The sequence below is a fragment of the Loxodonta africana genome, chromosome 10 (assembly GCF_030014295.1).
Source record: "Loxodonta africana isolate mLoxAfr1 chromosome 10, mLoxAfr1.hap2, whole genome shotgun sequence".
Taxonomy (NCBI): domain Eukaryota; kingdom Metazoa; phylum Chordata; class Mammalia; order Proboscidea; family Elephantidae; genus Loxodonta; species Loxodonta africana.
Window position 1 is genome coordinate 113,794,159 of NC_087351.1, and position 10,571 is coordinate 113,804,729.

Sequence of the window (10,571 nt, forward strand, 5' to 3'; positions counted from 1 at the left end):
AGGCCTGGAAGGGGTGACTATAACCTCTGCCCCATCCCCTTGGCCAGGAAGCGCTAACATAGCCTCATCTTGATTTCAAGGGAAGCTGCAGAGTGCTTCAGCAGGCATCTAAACACCTGGACTCAATGTATCTGTTCAGTTTCATCCCCTTCTATCCAAGTTCCCACCCCTACTCCGCCCCCTTCCCCACACCCCACACCGTTCAGAAGGATCACTCCAGCACTTGTTTCCAGGAGCTCTCAGAAGAGTGTGACACCTCCTTTCCTAGAATTCCCTAGCCAACTTCCCCTCACATCTCAATGACTCAAATGAGCCAAATGGCTATTCCTGAATCAATTACTTGGCCAGTAGAAGGCCACTGGTCAATTGGCTTAATCCTGGTTTTCTAAACCAACTGGGATCACAAGGGTCATCTAGAGTGGGAGTGAAGAGTGGAGTCATTTCCCCAAAGCCTCATGGCTGCTACCCAGTGTGGAAAGGGTGGAAGAGATATTGGGGAGCAAACCACAAAGCCTTCCACCATGCCTTGCCCAGTGCTGGGGGCTCTGCTGGACACTGGAGATGCTGTGCTGAGCCGGGTGTGGCCCTGAGCCAGGGAGCTCTGAGCCTTGGAGGGAAATAGACCTGTAAGCAAGTATCTGGCCCACAGGAGGGTTGGAGGTGGGGCTCTGAGCGTAGTTTTGCGGGCCCTCATGAACCTTGCTGGTCCATGTTTAGATGTCTGACTTTTGTGCTTTTTAGGCTATTGCTCGCTCATCTCTGAGTTTCCAAAGGAACCATGATGAGTCTGTTTTTCCAGTTCTAATGTCTCTCTTCCTGTTCATTCTCAGCTACCAGTCCTTCCTCACAGCTCCGCCCAGCCCAGCAGTCTCAGCCTCTCAGCCTTCCCCCAGCTGGGTTTGAGCACTCCAGGTACATTTTCATATCCGCCCCCCATCCCGCCCAATGAATGCAGAGGGCTTTATTTATTTATTTACTTATTTTTGTCAGAGGCGCCCAAGCATTTAGCAGTTACCAATGATCAACAGTACATTTTGCAAACAAGTAATAAATTTCAACAGCAATTTGTCTATGAATTGTGACCTTTTGGTGATGTATTTGATTTTTCCCCCGAGAAGTTGAACTTCTTTGTCATCTGAGTTTGATTCATATTTTAATTTTTTTAAAAGCAAATGGTCTGTATAACACACTGCAACATGGAGCTGATTGCAAATGCTGTTTTGGTTGCAGTCAATATTTTTAATTTATGCCACTGGAGACACACAGGGAGCCCCCCGGCCCATTTTGCGAACAGCTGCGAGTCTGCACATCTCTCTGCCCTGGCATTTTCTACTCCATCGTTTTCTTAATGTTTTATGGATTTTTTTTTTAAAGGAAGAGTAATTTATGCCAGTGCCTTTTAATGATGCACCTTTAACCAAAGATAAAACGCATCCTTGTTTCTCCGGTTTCCACCCTTTTGGCCTGGGTGGTGCAACTTATCTTCCCAAGGAAAAGGCTGTGGACACCGTGAATCCCCAACTGGTGCGTTACTTTTCTTAATTACCTCAGGACGAGAGCGCGGCTCGGAAGCAATCATCTTTGTTTGTTAACACACCCTAGCTGCGGCACCACTCCCCATAAATAAAACATGACCGAGATTACAATGTCATGTTCCCTGGATCTCCAGACCCTGGTAAGTGCTCTCGTGGAATGCACAAAACCTCCACAGGCAGCCAGTCTACCACGACGCGGCGCTGTCAGGATGCTTCTCACTCCTCAGGCACCTGTGCCAACCTGGCTGGATGTGCTCTCATGCCAGGAAGGCTGGCAGGAAAGTGACTTTGTTTCTCCTCTGTAAACACACAATGGCATTTCTAAATGCTTTAGAGTCTGGTGGACTACCAGAGTTTGGAGCAGTGGTGAGGATTGGAGAAATGTTTGAAGTGACCCTCAGACTGTCATACTGTTGTGTTTGTTTATTCACACAAAAAAAGTAAGAATAAAAATGGAGAGGACTGGTAAGAAACATGTTTAATACATTAGAAAAGTATGAATAATAATTGAGGTGAGGGAAAATTAAAATTTGAATAGAGGAAGTGAGAATGGTCTTAAAGTTTGACTTGCAAGTTTGGCTTTGAGCTTCCTGGCTGCCAAAGGGAAAAGGGATACAGTCAGTATTGTCTTCAGTGCAGAAAGAACCACAGTAGCTCTTCAGGAGGAAAAAAGTATTTCCTTTGAAGAGAATCTGAAGGCAGTTTCTCTTATGGGGGCTTCTATGGAGTGGTGTTTCTTCACGTGTGATCCACAGTCCACAGGGGGGATGTAAGGGACTCCTGGACAGTAACAAACAGATTGAAAATGTACATTCTGAATCTGGCTCTTAGTAGTGAGTGATGCATCATCCCCTGTATTTTGGTTGTTATGTATGACTGACTGATGTCTACTTAGCAGTAAATCACTGAGTTATGAAGGCTTACTAAATTTGGGTTTCATAAATTAAATTTTGTGCATTACTATATTTTTTGTTCTATCAGAAAGTTGAACTTCAGCACAACTCTTGACAATACTGCAAATTTCACGTAAAGCAAGTGTTCAGGCCGAGAGTTGAAATTTTCTTAATTTTGGGAAAGGACACCTTGTTTTCAGTTTGTTATCAATTTCTAGTCTCATAAAAAAAAAAAATATTGGTCAATATATTTGTAGAATACCTTCTAGGTTTTACTTCTGTTAATCTTTTTTTCCCTTTGGTGATTGCTTTGGAAAATGAAGATAAGGGTGGTAATGAACTGCAGGATCATTTTCTCCACCTAAGTGGGCTTCAGACAAAAGAGTTGAGAATCACTTATAAAAGGGGCCATGGTAAGTCTCAACACACACCTACGGCAGTGCAATTCAGGAAGAGGGTCTAATAATTCCAAAACCATATGTAGCTAATAGCAGAACCTCAAACTACATGCAACAAAAACTAATAAAAATTTAAAAATGGAGAAATCCACAATTACAGTTTGAGATTTCAATATCCCTCTCAATACCGTTATCTTAATACTTGATAGAACAAGTAAACAGAAGATGAATAAGGATATAAGAATTTTTACTACCAACCAACACTATGAACCAACTTGACCTAACTGACATTTGTAGAACACTTTCAACAGCAGAAGCAAAATACACATTGTTTTCAGAATATTCACCAAGATAGAACATATATTGGGTTATTAAATAAGTCTTAACAAATTTAAATGGTTATAAATCACACAAATATGCTCCCTGAACAAAGTAAAATTAAACTAAAAGTCAACAACAACAACAACAAAAAACTGGAAAATTCCCAAAATACTTGTAAATTAAACATCACATTTTTCTTGATCCACAGGTAAAAGAAGAAATCATAGGAAAATTAGAAACTATTTTTAAATGAATGAAAATGTAAACAAAACACACCGAAATTTGTAGACTACAGCTAAATCAGTGCTTAAAGAGAAATTTGTAGCATTAAATGCTTTTATTAGAAAAGGTCTCAAATCAGTGGCCTACCCATGCACTTAAAAAATTAGAAAAAAATTGTTGTTGTTGTTGTTGTTAGGTGCCATCGAGTCGGTTCCAACTCATAGCGACCCTATGCACAACAGAACGAAACACTGACCGGTCCTGCTTCATCCTTACAGTCGTTGTTATGCTTGAGCTCATTGTTGCAGCCACTGTGTCAATCTACCTCGTTGAGGATCTTCCTCCTTTCCGCTGACCCTGTACTCTGCCAAGCGTGATGTCCTTCTCCAGGGACTGATACCTCCTTACAACATGTCCAAAGTATGTAAGACGCAGTCTCACCATCCTTGCTTCTAAGGAGCATTCTGGTTGTACTTCGTCCAAGGCAGATTTGTTCGTTCTTCTGGCAGTCCACGGTATATTCAATATTCTTTGCCAACACCACAATTCAAAGGCGTCAATTCTTCTTCAGTCTTCCTTATTGCTTTAGCTGCTCAACGTTCAAGAGCAAGTTTCAGAGTCTCCTCTGACATCCATTGTGGTCTTTTTCTTTCTTTCCTGTCTTTTCAATGACCTCTTGCTTTCTTCATGTATGATGTCCTTGATGTCATTCCACAACTCCTCTGGTCTTCAGTCACTAGTGTTCAATGAGTCAAATCCATTCTTCAGATGGTCTCTAAATTCAGGTGGGATATACTGAAGGTCATAGTCTGGCTCTCATGGACTTGCTCTGATTTTCTTCAGTTTCAGCTTGAACTTGCATAAGGGCAATTGATGGTCTGTTCCACAGTTGGCCCCTGGCCTTGCTCTGACTGATGATATTGAGCTTTTCCATTGTCCCATTCCACAGATGCAGTCAATTTGATTTCTGTGTGTTCCATCGGGCGAGGTCCACGTGTATAGTCGCTGTTTATGTTGGTGAAAGAAGGTATTTGCAATGAAGAAGTTGTTGGTCTTGCAAAATTCTATCATTCGATCTCTGGCATTGTTTCTGTCACCAAGGCCATATTTTCCAACTACTGACCCTTCTTGTTTCCAACTTTTGCATTCCAATCGCCAGTAATTATCAATGCATCTTGATTGCATGTTCTGTCAATTTCAGACTGCAGCAGCTGATAAAAATCTTCTATTTCTTCATCTTTGGCCTTAGTGGTTGGTGTGTAAATTTGAATAATAGTTGTATTAACTGAAAGTTGTATTAACAGAAAAAAGAAATAACAACGATAAGAGCAGAAAGCCTACAACAGTTGAAAATATCAGTTAAAGCAAAATATAGTCCTTTGAAAAGACTGATAAAATTGATAAATCACTAGCTGAATGGATCAGGAAAAAAAGAGAGAAAATACAAATTACTGATCTCTAGACTGAAAGAGAGGACTTCACCACATATCCTGCATACGTTACAATAACAGTAAGAGAATACTGTGGACAACTTAATGCCAATAAATCCCACAACTCAGATGCCATAGACAAATCCCTTGAAATACACAAACTACCAAAGCTCACTCACGAAGAAATAGAAAGCCTGAAAAACCCTCTGTCTATTAAAGAAATTAAATTTGTAGCTAAATACTTCCCCACAAAAATCAAAGAAATGAACAAACAAAAAACCCTCCAGGTTCAGTGGCTTCAATAGTGAATTCTACTAAATGTTGAAGAAAGAAATAATACTAAGATTCTTCCTACAAATAAAAAAGGAAGGAAAAAATGCAACTGATTTTATGAGGCTGGCATCACCCAGATACTTACAGTATACAAAGATATCACAGAAGAAGAAAACTACAGACTAATATATCCTTCTTGAACATAAATCCTTAACAAACTTTTAGCCAATTGAATCGAGTAATATATAAAGTGATAATGTATCATGGTAAGTGTTTTAACCATGAATTAAAAAATCAATGTAATTCACCATGTCAGCAGACCACCTCCTCAAATCATACGACCAACTCAATAGATGCAAAAGAAAAAAAAAAAAAACTAGCAAAATTCAACATCCATTAATAATTAGAAACTCTCAGCAAACTAGGAATAGATGGAAACTTCTTAGGTTAAAAAAACTTACAGCTAACCTCATACTTAATGATGAAAGAGTGAATGATTTTCCCCAAAGATCAGGAACATTGTCTGCTCTTACCACTTCTATTCATCATTATTGTGAACTCCTAGACGATGCATAAGATAAGAAAAATAAATAAAAGGCATACAGATTGGAAAGGAAAAAGTAACACCATCTTTCTTCCCAGATGACATTATCTTCTACATAGAAAATCCCAAATAATCTACGAAAAAGCTACTAGAACTGATAAGTGAGTTTAATAAGATTACAGGATACTAGTTCAATATACATAAGTCAACTATACTTTTATACAATATTAATATACAATGAGAATTTGAAATGAAAAAGCAACACCATTTACAATCACAATGAAAATAAGTTTTAAGAGATAAGTCTAACAAAAAATGCGCATGTGTACACTAAACACTACAAAACATTGCTGAAAGAAATTAAAGAAGATCTAAATAAATGAAAAGGTATACTATCTTTAGGATTGCAAGACTCAATCTTATTTAAATTTCCCTATATTTATCTATCTATTCAAAGCAACCCTAATTGGAATCCCAGCAGGATTTTTAAAATAGAAATTGATAAGCTGATTCTAAAATTTTATACAGAAATACAAAAGACTTAGACTAGCGTAAACAACTACAAAATCAGATCCACATAATTGATTTCAATACTTACTGTAAAATTATAATAATCAATAATCTTGGTATTGCATAAAGGTAGATTTATAGCTCAGTGGGATAGAATATAGTGTCTAGAAACAGACCCACACGTGTATATACACTTAATTTTTGACTAAGGCCTAAAGACAATTCAATGATAAACAATTGCATTTCCATATGCAAAAAAATGGGCCTCAACCCTTACTTTCCACCTCAAAAAAATTAACTCAAAATGGATTACAGGCTTAAGTGTATAAAACTACAAAACTTCCAAAGAAAACATAGGAGAAAATCTTCACGAGTTTCTACTAGGAAAAGATTTTAAAAATAGAAGATAAAATACACAAACTCAAAAACAAACAAACAAAAACAGATCAATGAACTTTTTCAAAATTTAAAACCTTTGCTCTTCAAAAGAACACATTAAGAAAATGAAACGGCAAGACACAGATTGGGAGAACATATTTGCAAAACACATATGTCATAAAAGACTGGAATCAAGAATATAAAAAGAACTCTCATAATTCAATAATAAAAAGACAACATGATAAAAAAAAATAGAGGCAAAAGATTAGAACATACATTTATCCAAAAAGATATATAAATGCCACAAAGTACGTGAAAAGATGTTCAACATCATCAGTCATTCAGTAAATGCTGATTAAAAACACACTAATTATACCTGCTAAAATTAAAAAAGACTCCATAACAAGTGCTGTCAAGGATGTGGGGCAACTAAAAATCTTATACATTGTTGGTGGGGATGCAAAACATTATCTACACTTTGGGACACAGTTTTCCAGTTTCTACTAAAGCTAAACATACTCTTACCATATGACCCAGGAATTGCATTCGAAGTATTTACTCAAGAAAATGAAAACATGTGTTCATACAAAGACTTCCCCAGCTTTATTTAAAAAAAAAAAAAAAAGCCCAAACCTGTTGCTATTGAGTCAATTCCGATTCATAATGACCCTATAGGACAGAGTAGAACTGCCCCATAGAGTTTCCAAGGAGTGCCTGGTGGATTCGAACTGCCAGCCTTTTGGTTAGCAGCTGTAGCACTTAACCATTAGGCCACCACTGTTTCTACTTTGTGCATAGCAGCCAAGAAAGTGGAAACAACCCAAATGTCCATCAATGGTTGAACGGATAAACAAACTCTTTTCTATCCATCTAGCCAGCAATAAAAAGAACCACTCAGACGTGCCACAGCGTAGGTGAATGTCAAATGCATTACCATATTTTTATGTAAATAATACATGCCTTCTACTTTTGTTTGCTGTGTCCGCCCCACAAGGTATTTCCATAAGAGCACTATTCTAATTTTTTTACAGAAACATGTAAAAAAAAATTTGATATAGTGGTTGTCATGTATTGAATTGTGTCCCCCAAAAATATGTATATCAATTTGGCTACGCCATGATTCCCAGTATTGTGTGACTGTCCACCCTTTTGTCATTTGATGCGATTTTCCTATGTGTTGTAAATCCTATCACTATGATGTTAATGAGATGGACTATTAGCAGTTACGTTGATGAGAGCTACAAGATTAGACAGCGTCTTAAGCCAGTCTGTTTTGAGATGTAAAAGACAGAAGCCAGCAGAGAGACCTGGGAATCTCATACCACCAAAAAAAGAGAACAGGGAGCAAACCGTGTCCTTTGGACCCAGGATCCCTGCCCTGAGAAGTTTCTAGTCCAGGGGAAGATTGATGACAAGGACCTTCACCTAGAGCCCACAGACAGAGAAAGCCTTCACCTAGAGCTGGTGCCCTGACTTTGAACTTCTAGCCCCTTAGAATGTTGAGAGAATAAACTTCTGTTTGTTGAAGCCATCCACTTGTGGTATTTCAGCACCAGATGACCAAGACATCAGTGCTTATAAAAATACCTCATTGGGGGAGATCGTGGTTGACAAACAAACATAGAAGGCACACGTTATTTGAGTAAAAATATGGCATGTTAAATGAAAGAAGCCAGACATTAAAGACACCATACTGCATTATTTCACTTATGCAAAATCATAGAAAAGACAAAACTATGATAGAAAGTAGGCTAGTGGATGCATGGGGCCTGTCATGGATTGAATTGCATCCCCCAGAAATATCTGTTAACTTGGTTAGGCCATGATTCCCAGTATTGCATGGTTGCCCTCCATTTTGTGATTTTCTTACGTGCTATAAATCACAGTCTCTGCCTGTGGTTAAAGAGGATTAGGAAGGTATGTAACACCCTTGCTCAGGTCACATCCCTGATCCAACGTAAAGGGAGTTTCCCTGGGGTGTGGCCTGCCCCACATTTTGTCTTACAAGAGATGAAAGGAAAGTGAAGCAAGTAGAGACGGGGGACCTCATACCACCAAGAAAGCAGTGCCGGGAGCAAAGCGCGTCCTTTGGACCTGGGGCTCCTGCGCAGAGAAGCTCCTAGTCCAGGGGAAGACAGTCCTCCAGATCTGACAGAGAAAGCCTTCCCCTGGAGCTACACCCTGAATTTGGACTTCCACCCTACTAGACTGTGAGAGAATAAATTTCTCTTTGTTGAAGCTATCCGCTGTGGTATGTCTGTTACAGCAGCACTAGATGACTAAGACAGGGCCAGAGGACGACAGGAGAGGATTGACTTCAAAAAGGCACGAGGGAGCTTTTTGGGGTGATAGAAATGTTCTAAATCATGAATACTGTATTTTTATGCAGATAATGTGTGCTTTCTACATTTGTTTGCAGGCCGTGCCCTCCCCACACAAGGTATTTGCATAATTGTGTTATAATTTCTTTTTTTTTTTTTACAGTTTAACACGTGGAAGAGGATTCACTTGGCAACGCTTGTGAGGGTACCTCGGGGGTCGGGGGGAGGGCGCAGTCAGCAAACAAAAGCAGAAGGTGTGTTATTTGAGTAAAAATTCTGTATAGTGGTAATTATGTGACTATATATATTTTTCAAATCTTAACAAATTTTTCTCTTAAAATTGGTGAATTTTATTGTAGATAAAGAAACCTTGGTGGAGTAGTGGTTAAGTGGTAAGGCTGCTAACCAAAAGGTCTGCAGTTTGAATCCACCAGGCGCTCCTTGGAAACTCTATAGGGCAGTTCTACTCTGTCCTATAGGGTCACTATGCTTTGGAATCCACTAGACGGCAATGAGTTTGGTTTTTTATTTGTTTGTTTATTGTATATAAATCATACGTTACTAAAACTGTTAAAACAAAAAATGACTGAACTGAATTTCAGATGCTTCTCAGAGAGTAGAAAATTGAGCAGGTATACGATAGTCTGTAATATTCCAGGCAATTTTTTGATTAAGGGGCTGAACCTGAGGACTTTGGGCCAGATGAGAAATTCCCAGCATTTTTACTGCCCACAGGCCTCTCACAGCCATGACAGTCCCCTCTTAACCAATCATTGGTCTTTTTCTCATGAACTCAATTGTAGTTTCAAAGTCCTTCTCACTTCATCTCTGGAAGCCACGACCATATTATTGGACTTAACTTCAGAGATGAGACCATCTCTAAGTGCTGTCTCCACCGACAGAATCCTGGCACTTCTGAGCAGATGGGTCTTGGGCAACACCTCTTCCAATGGGTCTCAAATATATTTTGGGGGTGAGGGCCCCCATCTGAATGCCTCGGGGCTCTTGTGGATCACTAGGAAATAAAGTTTTTCTTGATTTCTGTCATATGGACAAGAAACACACTTGCAAGACAATTGACTCTAGTATATGATTTTGTGGATAATTTCATGGATAAGAATCAGCATGAATCCAATCTGCAAGATGTGGAGATTGATCCAATCCCCGCCTTCCCACTTCTCAATCATCTCTGACTCCAGCAACCCACACGGCACACTCTCTCTCTGACCCTAGATACCCAAAGCCATCGCAGGTCTCATAGGTTAAAAGGACACCGTCCTTTAGACTGCCAGATAGGGAGACACCAGCCACAAGCTTGGGAGTCCACACAACACCCTCACTTTCACCTGCTGATCTCTCTTTTCCTTTTGACATTGTTAGGTGCACTTGAGTTTGTTCCAGCTCTTAGCAATCCTATGTACAACAGAACGAAACACTGCCCAGTCCTGCACCATCCTCAAGATCATTGTTATGCCCATTGTTGCAGCCACTGTGTCAATTTGTCTCTTTGAGAGTCTTCTTTTTCACTGACCCTCTTCTTTAGCAAGCATGGTGTCCTCCTCCAGGGACTGGTCCCTCCTGACAACATGTCCAAAGTACATGAGATGTAGTCTCGTCATCCTTGCTTCTAAGGAGCATTCTGGCTGTACTTTTTCAAAGAGACATTTGTTTGTTCTTCTGGCAGTCCATGGTATATTTAATATTCTTCATTAACATCATAATTCAAAGGCATCAATTCTTCTTCCA